This window comes from Asterias amurensis, chromosome 7 (assembly GCF_032118995.1).
Source record: "Asterias amurensis chromosome 7, ASM3211899v1".
Classification (NCBI taxonomy): Eukaryota; Metazoa; Echinodermata; class Asteroidea; order Forcipulatida; family Asteriidae; genus Asterias; species Asterias amurensis.
The window spans coordinates 19,530,641-19,552,870 of record NC_092654.1 but is presented as its reverse complement, the minus strand read 5'-3'; the positions used below and the strand labels follow the sequence as shown (position 1 = coordinate 19,552,870).

General features: G+C 38.1%; 1 protein-coding gene across 6 annotated transcripts in view; it reads right to left on the bottom strand.

Moving 5' to 3' along the window:
• Positions 1-22,230, bottom strand: part of LOC139939417 (neuron navigator 2-like) — a 257,010-nt gene that overhangs the window by 48,591 nt on the left and 186,189 nt on the right. The gene's annotated exons all lie outside the window — the stretch shown is intronic.

Below are 22,230 nucleotides of genomic sequence, written 5' to 3'. Positions count from 1 at the left end.
AATAAAAGATATAGACCAATAATTTAAAACAAATTCATTACAATTTTGTTTTTTTTTTTTGGGGGGGGGGGGGGGGAGCAAAATAGTTGAAAGGAATTGGTTGTCCTCTGATTCTCACCAAACATAGTGAGGCATTAGTGAGTGTCACAGAGTGAAATAAAATGTAATGAAATTACACAAGAAATATTGTCACAGAAGAGTATTCTTGTGAATGGCCAAAGAAGTAAACCGTAAGTTTTATCTAGTAAGAAAACAAGCTCTTATTAATAATGGCCATACCAAACAAAGTGAAGCATTGCCAAACATAATGAGTAAAAGTGGTAGTCTTTGTTAGGCCCTGAATAACATAACACCTTGACTATTTGAACTTGAAGCAATATGCTCAACCTGTTGGGCGCCTCCACTATACCCAGACCAAACTCCTTAACATAAAAACGCTAACATCCAAGTACCTATCACAACCCGGTGTCTTGGGGCGTCTCAAGATACATGCAACCCTCAGTCCCTTCAACTCATCCTTCCGAGAGAAAAAACACAAGACATTACACGTCTTCAACGCCTCCTTGATCAAGACAGCTCGCCTGTCTCCTACCCCTGTTTATCCACATATACCGACATCGAGGAGGTATGCTGCTCTACCTCAGTCGTTATTTCGCGGCATCTGCCTCCAACGATTTAACCCAATTCTTCTCTCGTGACTGTCCCAGCCTCAGGGCTGACCCCTTTTCCTTTTTTTCCTTCTTCGATCCTCTACTGAGAATTGCTGAGCTCGGCCAAAAAAAAGAATTCAAATTCTATCTCGCATTTTTCATAGGAAACAAAAGAGTACGATCAAATTGCTGTTTTAATTTCCGCAAACAAATGTCAAAATATGTGGTTGCAAGATAGTGCACACTTCCATGGCCCCAGGTTATTTTTTAAATACATTCGATCATGTTCAGCGTAGATTTTTTCCGTTAACAAGTGTTTAACATATTCTTACGGTTATTTTTATGTTTTTCATATTTGAAGGTAAAAAAAAAAAGAGGTTTTTAAATACCTGTTTTCGAATCAAATGTTAGTAAACTTTTCAGATCTTGAAAAATGCACATTAAAAATTAAAAAAATATATTTCACACATTTGGTAATAAAAGAAGACCCCCCCACATCAAATTACAGCTTCTAGAGTAAATCTTTGAGCAGAAGTTACAATACACATCTTACTCAGCTGTATTATGTGTTGAGAACATTCAAAACTTTACCAAAGGCAAACTTTACCAATGACAAACAACTTGAGATGTTTATATTTGTTTGCCTTGGGGTAGATATTAGAAATGTCAACACGTTAAATTGCATGGTCACTTGTGGATAATGCAGTTAGCGCAGGACGTTTGTATAGAAGGATGGGTATGCATTAAGATTGCACTGAGTCTGTCAGTCTGACCTGAGGCTGAGCTAATACTGCTAGGTGTTTCCGTCAACACTTGCTGGATTTAGGCTTCATCTTGAAGAAACAACTCCAAAGCTGTGGGTCGATTTAAGTATTCTTATAAAAGATTTCTTCTCTCCCCAGTATGTGGCAAAGCTCTCTTTTAAAGTCAGTCCAGCTCCTATGTCATCAGCCATTTGCTTTAGCTAGTTTATACATATTTCTCTCATAGCTAGCAACCCAATCTGTTTTTGGTTATGTTTTCTTGTACTGTTTGTCTTGTCTCCCTGTTTGTTGTCTCTAGTCTGTCTTTTACAAGCCTTGGCTGAATCTGACAGCCTCATACTCTCTTTTTATTTTGGTTTGCATAGATTAACTATTTTCCCTCCATCCTCTGTGCTTATGATTTTGCTTATCTATGTAATATTTTGTAATATTTTGTATCTTGAGAAGAGTACTATGAAATAAATGTTGACTTGAATAAAAAAGCGGGGGAGGTGGCTGATTATTTTGATCAACAACACCATTGATGAAAATAAACACATAGGGGTTCACGATTGGTACAATAACCCAAGACTGATTCTTCATTAAATCTCAGAATTAGTATTTTCAAAATGACAAGTAAAACGTAATGCAGGGGAAAAAGGCTGGCATTAACAGAGGGGGTAGAGACTGAAACCAGGGATTCAGGATTGGTACAAAGGCAAGCCTAATTCGTATGTAAATCTCGGAATTGATAATTTCAAAATAACAAGTTAAATGTAATGTAGGGGAGAAAGGCTGCAAGGAACAGCATTTGAACCAACTCGCTGATCGTCGGATGTCTAACCCCATCCCAGCATCACTTAGCAACCGGTACTCAGCAGAGTGCGCCACTGGATGCAGTCAATATACGTTTACCTGCTGCAGGGTGTTAAAGCATTCATGTTTCTTCTGCTTTGCATGTCACAGACTAAGGCCATGTAAAAAAACAATAAATACCAGTTGATCGTCCAGGTTTTTCCAAAAAGAGGAGGATGATTTTTTTTTTTTTTTCAAAGGTTGTCGGCAAGTATTTTAATTTAAACTGGCCAAAAATTCTTCAGTTCAAAGTTACCACTTACTTTATGTAGTTACAAGTGCTTAAAGGATTAGTAAGTTTAATGAGAAATACACAGAGAAAGAAAAGGGGGAAAAAAAGGAAGTGGCCTCAAAAAAGGATGAGGGACGGGACGATCAACTAGTTATTTTTTTATTTGGCCTAAAGAGTGATCCATTATCTCATGTCTGATAAACGGGCCGCTAATATTAAAAAGAAGAAGAAAAAAAATCTTGTCGAGATACGTGGCGGACAAATATTCCTGAGGAATGTTTCCAAGGGTGATATTGTGGTTGGATTTTTTTTTACGTCATTCAGTTTGAGGAGCGTGCTGGGAATAACAAGAGGATTGCTAATTGTGAACGAGAATCGAAACATGGAATGACAGATCAAAATCGAGCGAGTGCTGGGTACATGAACGCTCTCAACTGACAAATAACCCTTATTGACTATTTTTCCCTATGAATAAATCCTTGTGAAAAAAAAGATTCACTTGCTGTGGGTATAGGGTAATAAAAAACTTGGATATATGGCTTTTGATATTTAGCCCAAGAGGAGATACAGATTGATGATCAGAAACAGAAATGGGGCGCGTCAGATGATAGAAAGTGGCAGTTAGTTTATGAAGTCACATCTTGATGAGATAAAGATACTGTTTCAACTAATTGGTGCAAGACTTTGTTACACCAATCTACAATCTGTGTGTGGAGTGATTGGTAAAGGATTTGGTATGAGACATGGGGACGATTTCACAAAGATAGTCCAAAAACTTGGCACTAGTCCTAGGTTATTAAAAAACTTAAGGCTAGTCCTATTAGTTAGGACGAGCAACTCGTCCTAACTCTCTACCACATGCCTGTATTTTCATGATATCAAAGTACACAATTAGTTTGTAAGAATATTGACCACCCACACAGTCTACACCCCCATAAGAAGACAAATAAAACCTACAAAAAGGACAATAATTGGCTTTTCAAATTACAAATGGCAATTCAATAATTTCTATAATTCCAGAAAACCAGACGAGATTCATCAACTCACCTTTCTCAATGACATGTACACAGAATGGTTAGATACAACTAGAATACCCCTCAATCCCTTTCAGTCGTCAAGAAAAAAAGTATATAAAATAAAAAACTCTCCAGCTATTAAAACTCCCCCACACTGAGATAGAAAAATAATATTCTAATTGGTTGGTAATAAATGGATTTACTATAGAAAGACTCCAAGGTCTTTTTATCCGACAATAGATGGATGGCCTATTGTAACGTCACGTTAAGTCATGCAGAGATTTTTTTTTTCGGAGAGATTTTTTTCGGAGAACCGCAAAGCTAACAAACAAGTATGAAATCTGGGATAATCTGACAGCCCTTTTTTTTCTGCCCCCCCCCCCCCCTTATTCGTGAGGTCAGATTTTGTTTTCAGTAGAGTTTCTACTCATAAACAAACCGGAAAGAAATATACAAGTTATAAAAACATTTTACAAAAGATATGTACAATGTGGTGTTTTTTTCCCCTCTTAATTTGAAAAATGAAAAAATAGTTCAGCAAACAATTTATGAAAACATATTACAAAAGAACTGTATAATATTTTTTTTCTTCTTACTTTGAAATAATTTGCTCCAGAAAACAATTTGCTCCATTTTGTGATAGGAACTAAAGAAAGAAGGAATCAGAAAACGCGGGTGGCAACCATTCTATAACCTTTCAATTATGACTCCGCACTTTGCCAAACCATTTTGCGGGTCCGAAATTGAGAAGCCCAAGCATTTGTTCCTGTAGGGCACTACATTTAAGTTGGAGCATACTGGGCATTGAACTCATAAACAAACCGGAAAGAAATATGTAAGTTATTAAAACATATTTTTTAAAAACCTGTACAATACAACTTTTTTTTTCTCTTACTTTAAAATTTGAAAAATAGTGCTCCATTTTTTGTGAAAGGAAATGCAGATAGAAGGAATCAGAAAACGCGTTAGGCAACCAACCTGTAACCTTTCAATTACGACCCCGGACATTGCCAAACCATTTTGCGGGTCCGAAATTGAGAAGTCTAAGCATTTGTTCCTGTAGGGCACTACATTTATGTTGGAGCATACCGTGCCATTGAATGTTGGCAATAATCGCTATGCGATTGAGTGGCCAACTAGACATCAATACCTCTATGTGTAGAGGAGGAGGTGACTAGGAATGAATATTTCATGTATGTGTGGGGAGCGGAAGAGGGGAAAGGGCTTCCGTCGTCTTGTCACGAGACCGCTCGCTGCTGTAGCGACTGATCTGTGAATTTATTAAATTGATAGACACTTTTTTAAATGTCTGCAATTTCTGAATTCATTATATATGTTATTATACTCCAGGGGTATTGATAGAAAATTTTGAGATGTCCTTAATTCTTTTTAATTCGAGAGACTTTTATGTTCACTAATTTTGCCAAACATTTTAAATGGCCTCACATTTCTACGTAAGTTTTTCCCAAATATTGTCAAAAGCTAAAGGTTTACCAATGATATCAGTGTCCAAATAATTGGTATTGAGATAACAAATAATTGATGGAAACATTTTCATGTACATTGAGGATTTTTTCATAACTGCATTACTAAAAAGTGAAATGATTTCCCAAATCCTTTGAACTATCAAAAGCTGCAGTGCTTCAAGCCAAGTATGTTTTTATTGGCACTTATTTAAAAAGTATTTACGGAACAAATTTCTTCCCTCTAAGTGTCACAGTTGGACCTTTACCAATTTTTACATCATCGGAATAATCACATTCAAGAATCTTGGCACACCATGCTTCATTTCTTAGAATGTAGACAGAGATAAATTGAGGCAACATGTAGCCGTCAAGTTGCTTCACACCAAGTACAAATGATACACACATTCCCTCAACATTAATCACAAACGGAAAAACAGAAGGTGCTCACCAGATCGGGGCCTAAGTTCATAGAGCCAATTAAGCTAGCACTAAAAGTAGTTAAGCACAACAAAATTATGCTTACTAGACTAAGGCTACCAAGCTAAAGTATCTTGTCACATGCACAACTTGTGTCTGGTATCCTGCTCATTTTTGCTTAGCAGCAAATGTTTAAGCAATATTTTCTGCTATAATCAGCTCTATGAAATAGCACCCTCATGGTGACGAAACCTTGCCAGTATCAGAAAAAGAGAGATAGATAGAGACAGACAGAGGCAGACAGAGAGAGATCATAAAGAAATAAATACGAGTGTTTGTCAAATCAAAGGGTCAGGCAAGCTGCCCACTGGATACTTGAGACTTCTAATGTCTGACCAATGGTCGATGGAGATCTCAGATCTTCAGCACCCAAGGGTTGTTAGGATGACAAAAACAAGACGAAACGAAGCAAACCTTTTGCACATAGAAAGAGGATTTGCGAAGCTGTAAAAAACAGGCAAATAAATTAACATATAATGTTACTCATGAAGTAAACGGTCTGTCTACAGATTAATCTCCATTCTCAGAAAGGCACAATGAGGAACTAATTTTATGTTTCTTTAATCGCCTTAAGGATGAGCTTTTATCTCAGTCTGGGAGTTTTAAAGTGCAATTCGAACACCCATATGAGTGAATGCCCAGGAAAGCAAACCAAAAGAAAAATACGACAAAATAGACCAACCCCAACAGATCAATCAATTCCAACATCAAATTGATTCGAAATGGTTATTTATAAATAAGTGAGAAGAAGAAGAAAAACTAGGTAACACAAAATGCAGAAGGAACAAATTGACAACTTTGTTGACAAAACCCTTAAGACTTGATTAACAATTGCGAGTCCTATTCCTTGAGACATTATTAAACAAAGGAGGAGACGGATGCCTCAAATCAGACAAAACAGGAAATGAGAAAGCTTCTAAGATAACGACGGTTGACACGACAACGAGAGACAAGAGAGACAGGATGCCTCGGTAACCAAGCAAGAGGTTTTCAAAAGGAGCTCTTGGAAAAAGACCAAGGATTTGTATAATTTAAGCAGTTTCAGTTGTCATTATTAATTTCCAGCTTTCTCCAGAATACGATCAGAGCATACTGATCGAAACGTCGAGTTGAAATTTATGGTTCTTTTCAGAACCACCCCAACTCAATTTAGAGATTATCATTACATGGTGTAACCACAAACCTTACTTTATTGTATTTCCACCATGCAAAATTTCAAATCCTAGTTATTATTAATTTCATTGAATCAATTCTAGTAATGATGTTGAAGGGCTGAAAGGAATCATTCAACAACCTTGACCCATAGTCAGATCTGCATATATTCTTATTCATTGACCGTTGCAGGGATCAACAACTAATAACAGTAATAAGATAATGAATTATGACAAATTCAATCAACTTTATAAAGGATATACATGAGCCGTAACATGGCAAGTATCAGAGATACAACCTTGAAAGGGAATCTTTAATGAACAAAGAAGGTTCAAGTTGGAAGCTAGGTTTCAATGATTTTAGAAATAAAACTGATAAACCTTTTATGATGTTGCAGCCACCTTGATTTTCTCCAATACATACATACATATAGGGCATTTATAGAGCTCCACTACATCAAGAACGCAGTGCATTAGGTTGGGTATAAAAAATGTCTGATACACTTCTTGAAAGTTCGTAAAGAGTCAGATTCCCTGATTGAGGTGGTGAGTATATTCCAGGTGTGTGGAGCAATATGAGAGAAGGTTCAACTTGAAGCAGACTTACAGAAGCTCGATTGATTTTGGTTCCAATCTGAACCAATGTAACCAAACTCAGCTAGAAAATAAATATGCTAGTAATCCACCAATTAAAAAATAAAATCCCATTAAGCGTCTACTCAATAATTGCTACTGAAATGTCAACCCACAAACTGAACAGCCAAGTGAATTTGACATAAATTTTAAATATTGAAAAAAACCTATACAGTAATCGAATGCACTTCACAGTGCAGTGCTAATACTCACAATATTGACAAGCCGTTTGAAAACATAAGACTCTGGCAAACATAATCATGGGAAATGTTGACCCAGACCTAGGAAAGATTTCTAGAATTCTTGCTTCAGTCCCATGAGACCCTTGGAGATGCCTGCTAATAATGCATCAGACATTCACCAAACGCATATATCCCCACAACACTTTCACAACAGTAAACATGCTTTACATCTCCACCCCCCAAATCTAGTGTAGGCTGATTTCAGCGGCACGCTGACGAATTGATTTCCTTTTTTTTTGTATGTTTGCAATCCGGAGAGACGGATTGCTAGGTTTTTTTTCCTTCATCTTCTTTTGGAGGATGGAAGGAAGTAGGGAGCAAGAAAGTTCAAGTCTTGGTTCAGCCATAGGTTTGATTCATGATTGATACTTTGTGAGAGGCACTGTGCCTTAAAGACACTGGACACTATTGGTAATTGTCAAAGACCAGTCTTCTCACTGGGTGTATCTCAACATATGCATAAGATAACAATCCTGTGATAGTTTTAGCTCAATCAGTCATCGAAGTTGCAAGATAATAATGAAGGAAAAAAACACACCTTGTCACACAAAGTTGTGTGCGCTTTCAGATGCTTGATTTTGAGACCTCAAATTCTAAATCTGAGGTCTCGAAATAAAAATTTGATGAAAACTACTTTCTCAAAAACTACTGTAGTTCATAGGGAGCCGTTTCTCACAATTTTTGTACCATCAACCAAGTAAGGTTTCATGCTAATAATTATTTTGAGTAATTACCATTAGTGTCTACTGCCTTTAAAGAAAAGGTTTCAGTTCAGTAATCACTCCTAAAAATAATGGCAACAAACACTAACTTGGTTTAGAAAGTACAGCAGCTTTCGATAGTATAACGCCTTTAGAGAATCATTTTACTTTGAAGTAAAAAAGTGAACATTCATCCTAGACATGTGAATCAATCAAACTCAAAGATAAAACATTCATCAAAAAAACTGTAACAACAAAATGTTCAATGCATTATTAGAGACAAATTTCCTTTCCAACCAAACATAAACAGTATCCACACATTTTTGTTAGTAAAATTCCTCATTCGAGTGTCTTGTATTAATGTAGACGCCACAACATGCTTAAATATTATTCAGGTGCCACATTATGTATGCCTAGTGTAAATTGACAGTTAATAGCTAACAAATCCCAGCACCAAAACCGGATCCATTCCAATAATGCACAAAATATTTGAATATAGATTATTATGTGAGCCATCCAATGTTTATCTTGCATTCAATGACCTCTCCAGTTGGCTTAGGTGAATTGATTGTTCAGTGCAAAAATGATCGTGTTCAACAATTAGATTCTGAAATGACTGCTTGTGTCTTACTCCGGCATTAACACTATAATCAGACTGAATTTTAGAATCCCATGACACAACTCCTGAGTGATGGATTGCTTTCTATACAAACTACACCGAGAGCACAGCCCGAGATCAATAGTTATTTTTCACCTTTGTGGCAATTATTCCAGAGTGACAGGACATGATATCACCGACTTTCGTTCAATTCTTTGTCTTCAATTTTTCTTGACGATTTGTACCCCGAGGTGAAGATAGAAAACCTATAATTGAATATAGTTATCTTGCCATTTTTTCTGAATGACAGCAGTTTTTCTTTGTCTTTTTAAAACAAATTAGAGACGAAAAAAATGTCAAAGTATGATTGTGAGATCTTGGCACTTCAGCCAGCCAGTCGCCGACGGGCACGCTCAAGTTTTCAAGAGGAGAGACACGTTTGCTTCATGTGTTTTTCTTTTTCGCCGCATGAAACTCACAACAACAGAAGTGTGATAGCGTATCTGCTGTATATCTCACGATTATTATTTGTACTTCCTCGTCCCAAAAATTACTTTAAACGGCGCAGCATTTGAGTTAACACGTCGTCAAAGAAAATGCTAGGGCAGGTTTTCGACCTGAGCAAACATGGATGTTCTATCTTTAGGTTAACATCTGAAGGCTTGTGGAGTTTTACTGACGTATTGGATGAGAAAGTTGCAAACAGTAGATCAATAACCATGACCACAGGTTATGCATCACATGAAGAAAAAGGCCATCCACCTCTATGAACTCATACTCCTAAACATGACAGCCAGACTGTGGTACATTTCCCCCTCCATGGCGCCCCTCCCACGCCCTCCTCTCACAGCACCCCACGGCTGTTTTATCCTCAGTTGATGGCCGAGGAAAGATAGCTTTCTTCTCGCAGGTGAAAAACGATTCACTGCCGAAAGTCTGGGGGAACGTAATTGCATCTTCAATTTGGCAAACTTGGAGAAACACAACACCCCAACGACCCTCTCGGTGCTTTTGTTTTTGAGTCGTTTCCATGAATTTTATTTAAATTTGACAATCGGGGGGCACACTGGGACCCTGGGATTGTGGACTTTGGTTGAAGGGCGTTTTCTTCCCCCCTTCCTTCCCCTGGAGAATGTTTCCTCAGCAACATTTGACGTTTCGTTTGTGGAGTTTATTGAACTGATGATGAGTGAGAATTCTTTAACAGTAAGAAGGATTCATAAATACCTCAGACAGCTTCCCTATTCCTATTGGTGGAGAGCGCGTCACATGGGTGTGTATAAACCTTTGTTTATGACCAGTAAAAAGTGTTGAAACATGGGCGTGACACGCGAGCTTGCACCTGTTCTTATAAGACGGTTTCTTCATTCCTATTGGTCGAGAGCAACGGCTGAAACAGTTGTGCCACATCACGCGATACGCGCAACGCGCACAGCATTCCCTTATAAGAAGTTGTTTACCCGAGGGCCTTACCATTTCATAGCTGGAGGGGTTTTGTGTTGAAAGAAATCATTGAACAATTATAATTTTTGCATTTATTTTACTTTTTGACCAAAAAGTGTTGATGTTTTTGACTGAAAAGGTATTTATGAATGGGAATCAAAGTGTGTTGAATCGGTTTTCAACTAGTGGTTTAAACCCGCCTCGGCCTGGTTCTTGATAATTTACCTTGACTGCGTCTCGGTAAAATTATCAAGAACCAGGCCTCGTTGGGATTAAACCACTAGTTGAAAACCTCTTCACCACACATTGATTCCCTTACTTAAAAACTCATTAAAATATTAAAAATACTATCGCTATAGCTATCGCTCTTATCTCCTACTGTTTCATACGATGATCCTATCAAGATTAAAAAATACAAAAATGTTTCTCAGTCTTCAACAACAGCTTGAGTTTACATTAATATTTATAATCGATAATTTCCCCGCATCACTCAGCAACAGCTGCAGTTGCCCAAAGCATTTCATGACCAAATACCGATGAATTATCGATATATAAACAAAGTCGGTGTTATACTTCACATCTCTTAAGGTTTCAATATGAGCTCAATTCAACACTAACTACCACCAAATTGGAACTGAAAAATAACCACAGGCAACAAGCAAGCCATCAAAATACAGTGCCCACTTGGGTTTGTTTTGATTAGTTTACTTTTCTGCGGCACTTTGGAAAGTGTGTATCTGTAACATCAACCTATCACAACGTATTGATAGACGGTCGCCATATTAAGGAACGATTTGATAAAACCCATCAGACGTTGAATTCCGACATAAAGCTTCTTCTTCGTCAATTCATGTTTGTAGACGTTTAATCTTTACTCAATTTCGGGCTCGAAAAGGTCAAGCGATAAGAGACAAACAGTTGTCATGGAAACAAAGAGCTTGTTTCCGTCAATTTTGTATATACGTGCTTACCTCTATTATTTAGACTTCTTGCTGTACTGGTTGGCGAAGCTGTGTTCATTCTTTACATTTTGATTGGTTGTGACAGACAGGTTGTTTTGTACGGAGCGTCTGAATTAGTGTTAACGGAGACTACTTCAATATTAGTACAGAAGTTTTGGAACAAACATGGAGAGGTTGCCTCCATGGAACAACGCTGTCTTCCGGAACCTTCCGTAGTCATAATATTCACAATGGTTCGAATAACACCATATTTAAACACTCGGATCGAATGAATAGGAAAAACATCTGCACTTATGATATGGCCGTGTTCGGTGATGTTAATAACAAAACGGTTAGAGAAAAAACATTAACTTTATTAACGGTGACCGTCAAATTTTGTACTCGAGTATCGTTTAGGAATCTCTAGAGCATGTCCTTCACAAAAGCAGGTTGGCCAACCTAATTTTAAGCACACAATTGCTCAGCATTTCTTTCTAGGTCAACATTTTAAGCCTGAAAGGGTTCCAAGGAAGAGTACTGTACAATGCAGTACGAGAAAACATTGCCTTGATGAATTTCACTATAAGGATCATTCAGTTCTCTTGATCATTACTTTAAAGCTTTACTTGATGTATCAGCAATACTGTAGAGTATCAGACGGGTTTAAAGACATTGGACACTATAAGCAAATTGTCAAAGACTAGACTTCTCACTTGGTGTATCTCAACATATGCATACAATAACAATTCTGTGAAATTTTAGCTCAAAATCGGTCGATGCGAGATATAAAAAAAGCAAATAAAAACACCCTACCCTTTGTCACACGAAGTGGTGTGCTTTCAGATGCTTGATTTCGAGACCTCAAATTCTAAATCGGAGGTCTCAAAATCAAATTCGTGGAAAATTACTTCTTTCTCGAAAACTACGCCACTTCAGAGGGAGCCGTTTCTCACAATGTTTTATACCACCAACCTCTCCCAATTACTCGTTACCAAGTAAGGTTTTATGCTAATAATAGAGTTTGAGTAATTACCAATAGTGTCGACCACTGCCTTTAAGCTTTGGGTGAATCTCATTAACGTGCTGTGTTTGTAGCACACACCATCTAGAAGTGGTCATCAAGTGGAACACCACAAGGCACAAAAACCTACTTAAATAGAAATCAAGTATGAGGCCTAGACCTATTCTGGCCTCATCTTTATCGGATGCAATCACCGATCATTGCCAGGAAAAAATATATTTGTGACTTGAGATGCAAAGACCACCTGCTTCTACTAACACTTTCCATCTGCTCTCGAGAAAATAGAAATCCTTACAGAACTGATTCTGCCAGGACGATATTGATCAAAGTCATACTTTCTGCCCAAAAGAATTTAAATGAGGTGGAGAAGTTGAAAGGCAGAGAAGAATAGAACATTGAGAAAGAGCTATTATGACAGGTGTCCAGACTATGTGAACAGGTGAGAAGAAAGTAGGAAAGAGATGACTTAAAAAATAGAACACAAAGTATCTTTAAAGGGACGGTATCACTTGATCATTCTTAAAATTTATGGCAATAAAAACTATTGGTTAAAAGCCTACAGCGGCTTCGTATCAAACATTAATTGACAAACATTTCACTTTGTAGTAATGTGGTTATGTACAAATATAAAAGTTTTTATGCCCCAAAGATAAGAAGTGTTCCTAATAGAGATAATTCTTCCTGCATTGACATATTCGCTACAGATTTTCGGCGATGTCTCAAAAACTCGACCACATTTCTACATTTATATATGATTAAAATAATCAAATTGTTCCAAAAACCAAAGGTGTACTTTGCCTTTAAGGTAGAAGATGGACACACTTTAAACTGTCTAGCTGGTTCATGGCCATTTGTATGTTATTTGATTATCTTGTTTCTACTTGATCCAGTAGTTATTAGCGAACACAACAGAAAACGAAACAAAATATCCCTGCAGCTGGATCTGGATGACGCACAATAATAGAATAAACGTCTGGTGGATGACATGTTTGAGGTAATTAAGTATCATTACCGAGATGGTTAGACTGGCATTGAAGTCTCGCCAGACATTTACGTTCTTATCACTAATAACAGAAGGACAGTTACATGAGCGGTGGGTAGACTGTGGTTAAGTCTATTAGTATAACCAGGGTCTGAAAAACTCGACATCACAAATTTGTTTCCTCAAATGTGACGCCATAAAACTTGGGGAGTTTCTTAGGTTTTTTTTTTCTCTCCCTGGCATATGACGAGTATTCACTCCCACTCAACATCCCAGGAGAGTTCGATGCCAATCGGGTTTGATGCTTTCCAATCAGCGCAAAACGTTTTCTATTTACACGACACGAACATTTGAATCCCCCTACGTGCCTATGACCATAATTCCACATCACCAGACACATTATGTCTAAATGTTGTGAGAGGACTTTTGCAACGCTGACATTTTGAAGAGTTTAAACGGAAGAACAGAGTAAATTGGTTTTCAAATTATCCGCCACTCTTCATTCAACTATTTAGTTCAATTTCAAATGAGTATGTATAACAAGATAAAACAACTTAAAAATAAAGCTTTATGTTCTCATGTTTTGACCCTACAATCTTTCTTCATTATGTGCATTTAAACCAAAGGTCTTTTTTGTTGGTATGCAGTTTGCAAAAGCCAACTATTAAACTTTTTCAATTAAAAAAAGGGGTTTAAAAACTCAAACTCCAACGTTAAAAATTTTGTTGAAAAAAAAAATGGTTTAAAAACATTGCTGGAAAGCTATCTTAGAAGTAATGCCCCAAAAATTCAGACATATCCTTACATGTAGAGTGTCTGATTTCAGAAGTAGTTATCACCCAACCTTATACCATGACTCAAAACACTAAATCTACACTGGGTCGTCGCACTGTGGGGTAGTCAAATGACTGAATTCTGATACTTCAACTTAGTATTAGATCAATATCAATAAGAGCATAACAAGCTGTGAGCTTAAATCAGCACTTTTCAACCATTATCAGCACTTTTTTCAACCCAGGCCAGAGTGTGCACATCCTGCGGATTATGTTTGCAGCTATTTTGAAACTTAGCAGACCTACCTACCAAGTGTTGAGCTTTGAAAAATCTCACCCATAGCTGGTCTCTGGGTTTGGCATCTCTGAATTAGTCAAACTTGTTGAAAATACTTCAGTTAGTTTATTAAACCAATCTTTCTACTGGTTGCAAGCGTTTGCATGACTGTTTAAGACCAGTATCATTATCTTTAGCGTGCTGCGCTCATATGCAAAACCATTGATCGTTGCATGCAGTTTGAAACTTTGTGAAATGGTGCTCGAGCAAGCAATAGGATCTTAGGCCCGGAAAACAGAATTTTGTAATTTAAAAAAATCCTACAAAATTATACCTTTTTAAACAACAAGAGCGTTGATGAATGGGAATAAAAGAGTCATGATTCAGTTTAAAACAGCTGTTTGAAACCTCATGATCATCGCCTGACAGTCGGTTCACAGAGATGAGCAATTACAACAAAAGAATGTCAGATTAAATACTTAAGAAAGCTAAACAATGATTTTTGATTTGAAAGTTATACGTACCTCAAATGGAAACGGACAAGACCTGTATTTCTGTCGGCGCTCCCAACGATTAATGGTTGCACAAGCCATTTCCAAGAATTCTCACAACACACAGGAAAAAACCCCTTAAAGTCAAGAGTAATTCTTAATGAAACATGGGACTGCAAGCAAAAACTTGTCCCAAGTCACGGTTCTGATGCCAACAGTGTGATATTGGCCAATCTGCTCCACACCCAAGTATTTCAATAAAGTGAGTGTGGTAGGAACTATGCTGATGTAATTTTGACGTGTTTCTATTTTACATATTATTATAGAACATCGTTGCCACGGTAATGGTAGTGAGGTGAATGTTGGCACATTGCCAAGTCTCACCACCTGTTGTCGGGATGAATTTTCTCGAGCTTTGTTCAAATTCACATGAGTGCAACTTTGCCACTAAAAAGAAAAATATGACAGTCACGCAAAATGATCGTAGCACTCAATTTTTCGCTTGTCTTGTCCTGTTGGCATCATCCCGGGGGCCGAAAAACAAAGAAGTTTCCTGAGAGCTTTAGCATATCAACCGTGACGTCACTAGGTCCTCATCCATTTCAAGGTCCTCTGCCTTATTAAGAAAATTTGTCACGTTTGTGAGATTCTGTTTTCGTCCAATTTGAGGAGAAAATGAGCCTGCGATGGTGCGTGACTATTAGAGGGTTGAAACATGCGCCAATAAACGTGTCCCCGAATCAATCAACAATATTCAAGTGGAAAGCAACCTTTGAAGAGGAAAAATGGCTGACGGTATAATGGTAGATCAAGCTTGTAACATCAGCGAGGTGTATGTGCTCTTACTAATGAAAACTATCCCTGTAGAACCATAGAGCAGGTAGAACACTTCAATACATTGTAGCTCCTGTATTACAGTACACCATCAGTAACTCCAAGCACAGTAACTAATTCTGCCACTCAAATGTTGGACATTGGACCAAATTTCCGACTCAAACATCGGACTGAATCCTAATGTTTTATCGCTAAACCGATAGCTCCATCTGCTTTTGTCCACACTTCCTCTAATCGATGCAATAAAGATAAAGACTGAGCTAGTTTTATATCCATTTACGATCCCTGCGGATTGCTTTTTTATCAAGGATTAACAGGAGGAAATGGATTGTAGAGTAGCCACAGCATACATGATTAAAAAAACATACAAAAAGCTCAAGTCAGTAGAGTACAGGATGAAAGGTCGGGGTACTTGATCCGGTAGCTGAAGTGGGGTTGAGATGTAGAGAGTTCCCATATGATCCTGAACGACCCAGGATGTTATTCCAACGTTTCACGATGATGGAGAGAGGAGAGGAGATGGTCGACTCATAATGTAAGGTGTTGATGATGAAGAAGGGGCGACATTTAGTAGCACGGGGGGAATGATTTAAACATGTCACATGAGTAGAGTCCTCTGATGATATATAAAAAAAAAAATCTCAGCCAGTGATGATTTTGAGGCGAGTCTTCCTCTTCCGCGAGATCACTCCCTGGGGTCTACGTCAGTAACTCCTCAGTGTGTTTACCCAAGGCATCATTGAAACAACACATGAACGATCACCTTAATGCAGTACCCGGTATCATACACTCACTCACCTAGAAGAATGTCACTAGGGTCTTGTCATTACCATGCTTGATTGTCTACAACGCTGCTGCTCCGTAAACGGACGACGACGATGATGCAGATACGAACATACTCATCATAAACTTTGCGTTGCCCGGGCAAACATGAGCGACTGCGAGGTCTTTCAGCAAAATGGCCTCGCTGCGGGGAAGGGTGCTTGGCATGCAGCCTCCGTCCACAGCTTTATTATAATGTACTTGGGGCAAAGTCCACCCTTTTAGACATCTCAAGATAAAGACTCGCTGTGCAAGAGCAGTCCACTGTCCGTTTATAATACGCTCCTTTGATCTAGGTCCAAAATGGCTGAACTCAAATGAAAATTTACAATTCAATGTTTAACATATTTTTTCGTTTCAATATTATGAAGAAGCAAGAAAAAAATAATCTCCAGAGAAACAAGACTCCCGTCGGTAACTTAAAACACTTGGCCTTTTAACTGTTGGGAAATGTTATCCCAAGCGCTCGTAGGCTTTTTTCGGTACAAATAAAACTTGATCCATGCGGTGTTTTTTTAATACACACCCCGAACTTGCTATCATTATTTGATCTTTTGAAATGACAATTCAGTCTGTACTTTTTGCTGAACCTTTTCTCTCCGGCCGATTACACGGTATGGATTTTTCGTCCTTGTGATGTCGGTACTAAATCCTCATATTGCATCTTCTCTTTCCTAATTCCCCCGCTCTCGGTTGGAGGTTTGAAGGATTGGATAATTATCCCAACGCACATGTAGAGTGTGTTTGGGTTAGACCATTCTGCAACAGGGTTCGTTTTTAGCCCAACGCAGCACATCCATAACTCTGTACATTATACATACGTAATAACAAAATGTATCATTCATTGTAATAACCCCTGGGCTGCTTTAGACTTGCCCCACTCTATTTAACATTTTGTTACACCCCCGTCCAAAAATATTACTAAATCCTCCCCTGAACAACTAAACAAAGCATCTACCTAAGACATGGGACAGGACATTGTAAAACCAGGGGCAATAACTAAAGATACTGGGGTCATAATGAATACCAATAATCAATGTGTACTTAGCTAGATAAAGCCAACCAGCATGAAATGGATGGGTTTGGTTATCACTAACTAACCACATCTGTCAGTCCATCCATCAAGAGGGAAATTTTAAAATATTTCTCTTGCTGCAAAACGATGACAAAAATAAACCAATCCGAAATGACCAATGTTTGCTATTGCTGTGGATACACTCAAGATCCCCACCCCTCCATATGGGCCAATAAGCTCGCAACAGACGATGCACTGACGATATTTGAAAGCGCTAATCAGAAACTCTAATTGGAATAATTCAAGCTGAGCGATTTCCGAGTTCAAAATAGCGTAAATTCTGAAAGCAGCGAGGCAGGAAAGTGTCAAAATCCTCCGGAGACTGGGAGTGCAAGAAAGATCATCACCTCCTTGTGAGCATTGACAGAATGAAGCTGTCACTGGACGCCAGATATGATGGCCGGAGTATTTTCATTACGGCCCTTACTGACCGCTCGAACATTCCATGAAAACAATGTTAATAGTGGGGTGTGGGCGGGTGACAGGAAAGTCCACAATGGGAAAATAAGCGTCCAGAAGCAAATATCAAAAAGATTGATACACTTTTTGAAAGTGGTGACAAATAATTTGACAGAATATGAAAAAACGGCAGTAAAAAAATAGATTTTCAAATTGGACCGCACGAGCATTGTTTTGACAGATGAATATAATTCTACATAGACTGGGGGGAAAACAAATATTACATCTCCATACAGGTGTGGCTAATGATGTGTTATTGCAGTTCTGGAAAGAGGTTCGACTTCACAGGCCGATAACATCTTTTCTTATCTGCTTGATTTACTTTCACTTCAATTTCTTCTTCTGATTTTGTTCTTCTTCTTGTTTTAATCAAGATCACATTGGCGGCAAACTGACCTCTAGTGACCCCAAAGCATTCTATTCATTAATAGTTGCGTGGGAAAATTTCCCCATCTTCTTCCCATCAGCAATGTGAACAAACACTGCGCAGTTTCACAAGAACAAATCCCTCATCGTTGATTGCTTCAAAATTGATTTTTGTCAAAGACCTGAAAAAATCCCTGCCGGCCCAGTTTTTTTTTTTCCCCTCCTTCATTTTACCTTTCCCTTTGTCAATATTTTTTTCTCTCCACCCTGTTTGAATTCAGTAAGCGGATATTCCTGATTCGATTTTGTTTTGTTGGATTTGAGTTTGGTGTATAAAGCTCAAGGAAGACTGCGGCAAAACAAGGAAATGAAACGGCGCTGCTGCGTAGCTCTGGCGTACTGGATTAAATTCCGGAGGTGCGTTACTCTAGTTAATAAATCAAGGGTACAGTCAACGCTTACGTAGTGACTGAAGGGAAGCAAAGAGGGGTGTGAGAGCTTGGGGTGGAGAGGGTACAAGCTGGTTGAGATTCCCTCTACAGGATGTCGGGAAAGGTGACATTGACCGATATAATCCCTAGAATATTATGAATCTAGGATTACAAGTAGACCACTTGATAAAATCCCTAGAAAATGAACATATCTAGGATTCCAATTAGACCACTGGACACATAACGAGAGACTAACAAGTTTGAAGCCCTTTTAGCCTTTGAGAAAGACTCTGCTAAGGTTTAAACGTCAGGCCATTAACATCAGGCCACTAACTATTTTATGCAAATATTTAAATTGAATAACTGCTTTCTAACTTATTGGAAATTTAAGGAGAAATATCGCGTATAAAGTATGTCACTACAAATCATTTATTATTTGATTTTAATTTTAAGAAATAGACCAATTAGACTGAAATGGGAAATTAAATTGAAATCCCCCACCACTAAAAAATGCATACAAGCAAAAATAAAAAATAAAAATAAAATACAGACAGCTAAATAATTGAGTGTATTCAACTTGTTGAACATTTTCAATTCGCTCATCAGAAAACTATTCAGCCTGGAGTAAGGAGGTAAAAAGCATGCCACTTCATGTAACAGAGATGAAAAAACTAAAGTCCGCAAACTAGAAACTCTGTGTTCATCTGATGGACTGCCTCTGATGGTTACAGAGTCCCTTTACAAGAAAACATTCCTAAAAGAAGTTTTGCAAAAGTGTGTCACCCGACAAATTGGGGCAGTGATCATAAATACATACTCTAACTCAGTAATTCCAAGTAGAAAAGCCATAAAAAAAATAATCAGCACCAGCAAACTCAACATAGGACATGAAAGAGCTCGACCGCTGCCCCGTGCAAGACAAAAATCAATCAAATTACAAACTGTTGTCTTTCCGAAATGAGACGAACATAATCAACCTATATAAGCTGAAATATCCCTGAAATAGTATCATTCGAAAACCTACAAAATGCCTCGCAATCAATCCCAACCGTATCACCTACCTCTAGAAACACACATCTTTCCTCTTCCTAACGAGTCATCAGCTAGATTGAAAGAAGGGCCCAAGGACTTGCAATTCCAGTGAAAACACAACCTCCAGCTAGGGAGACCAGCGCCTCAAATACCAACCGGTTTCTAATCTTACATCTCATACTGTTTCCACTCGGTCCCAAAGTAGCACGGCATGGCCCCGCTTTTGGCTGACCTAGCGAATGGAGATTTACATCTGGTGTTTCGATACGATTGTCTCTTCGCCCGATTGAGGCTAGATTTCAGGCTGAGGCGATGACAAGACACAATGTGTGGTTTTCCAATTCATAAAAAAGGCATCATTAAAGGCCTCTTACGATATCGCTAACTCCAAGAGAAATGTAGCGGATCTATCGACATTTAACACAGAACTCCCATGATAATACCGGCTGACCACCGATGTAAACCAACCTTAGAAAAACAATCCTCAAATTTAAGCACAGGTTTTCCCCTCAATAATACCCAATTACATCTCAGAGGATAGCAGCTTCGTGAGGAATACAAAGTCTTCTGATAAATAGACATTTACAAACTAGTTTTCATCACAGAAGCTCGCGGCGGAAGTTCTTCCCGACTTATTCGTGGAGGAACCTTCCCTTTAAGCAGTATGAATGACTTTTGAAGAAGCTGTCAACAACCTCGATGGTAATACAATGTCTGAACATATGGACACCATTTCACTTTTCTTGTCTGAATGAGTGAGATGCTTCACTAAATTGAATTACAGCGATATGTAATATGTTTTCTAACACACGTACATAACATGTTCATGTTTATCATGTTAACATTATTGTCTTGGTCACAGAGGGGTTGCCGCCGCCGCCGCCGACTGAACAAATTATTAAAGAGTTCTTTCTTCACTGTTATTTAATTTTATTGTTTTATTTTTTGTGTTTAAGAATAAAAAATGGTTTCCCCCCAAAAAAAATCTTCAACAGATGGTGTTCTTCATTTCGAAGCTGAAGTCTCTTTTGAATGTTTTGAGGCTATGCAGAGCTTCAAACGTCACTTGTTATATAAAAAATGAAACATAAACAAAACTCCCCGATAATGGAAAGCTTAAAGGCACTGGACACCTTTGTGTTAGCTGTCAACGACCAGTATTCTCACTTGGGGTATCCCAACATATGCATGAATAACAAATCTGTGAAAATTTTGACTCAACTGGTCATTGAAGTTGCAATAAAATAATAAAAGAAAAAGTACCCTTGAATTGAATAGAAAATGTCTACAGCAATTTATTTTGTTAGATCGTCAACAAAATTTGAAATATCAATGGAGTTGATATGTAAGCAGAGATCATTAGATCAGCAAAAAAATAAAAATCGAGTAATTCCACCTAATTGCAATGTTTACCCATAAAAATTGCATACTTTGGTTCAATCTTGTTTTCCAACTACATAATAAGTTTTTTTTTTTGGGGGGGGGGGGTACAGATAGTCCGAGTTGTCAATTCTGAAGAAGGGTAATTTACAAAACAAATTGGTTGTGTCCAATGGTTTTTATGGGGGCCATCAGCTGGAAAAAGGGTGTGAACTAAACCATAAAACACACCATTTGAAGGTTGGTGTCAAGAGGTTTATGGAACTGTTTGCTGTCAAGCAGATGACACCTGACTTTAGAGACTCTGCTAGGGTCGAAATCTCAGGCCATTAATTTTTTTTTTTTTCCCTTTCTTTTTTGCATTTATACCATAGGTTCTTTGGTTGGTGAGAAGTTTGCAACAGCTAGTTCTATGTTCACAGTTTAAATCATTCAACAATGCATCCTTAGTTTGCTCCATGGTTTGAGCATGGAGGGGTAACCACCAGTCAGATGAGTACCGATTGATTGGCTGTTGGGGGTTGGGGTGGGGATCTCCTAATGGCATAGGTCTGTAAAGTTTTAAAAAAGGATCGAGTTGACTGAAACTAAACTACGAATCTGAGAGACTAATGGCTCTTTTTGGTACAATGGTTTCCTCTTTGAGATTCAGCAGTTGTTTTGAAAATGTGTGCTTTCGGTACAGGGCTTAATTTAAAAAGGCAATCAGAGCCCAGTGGCCCAAGCCTAATGAGAACGCTGTTCCTTCTTCTAACCCCAGCTTTGGCTGTGACTCCAGCTTGGGCCCCAGCATTAATTTTAGAGCACATTTTGCACAGTGCTTCCAACATCAAAGGGGCCAGGGGCCAGAGTGTAAGCCAAAGTTTAGAAAAAGCCCCTAGTTTTGGGGCTTATTATTATACTTTGATAAGTTTGTATATAAAGATGGTTCTCTACTTATGCAACAGCAATTTTATCAAATAATAAAAAATCAAAGGTCTACTAAAAAAACGCACCCTGCTAATTTTACCCAGAGCCTCAGTTTGATAACTGAAATCATTAAAGTAAACCATCACAATGAGGATATATTAAATTTAACCAAAGCTCCAACTTAAATAACCACCCAAAAAGAAACTAGATACTGAACGATATCAGCAAAG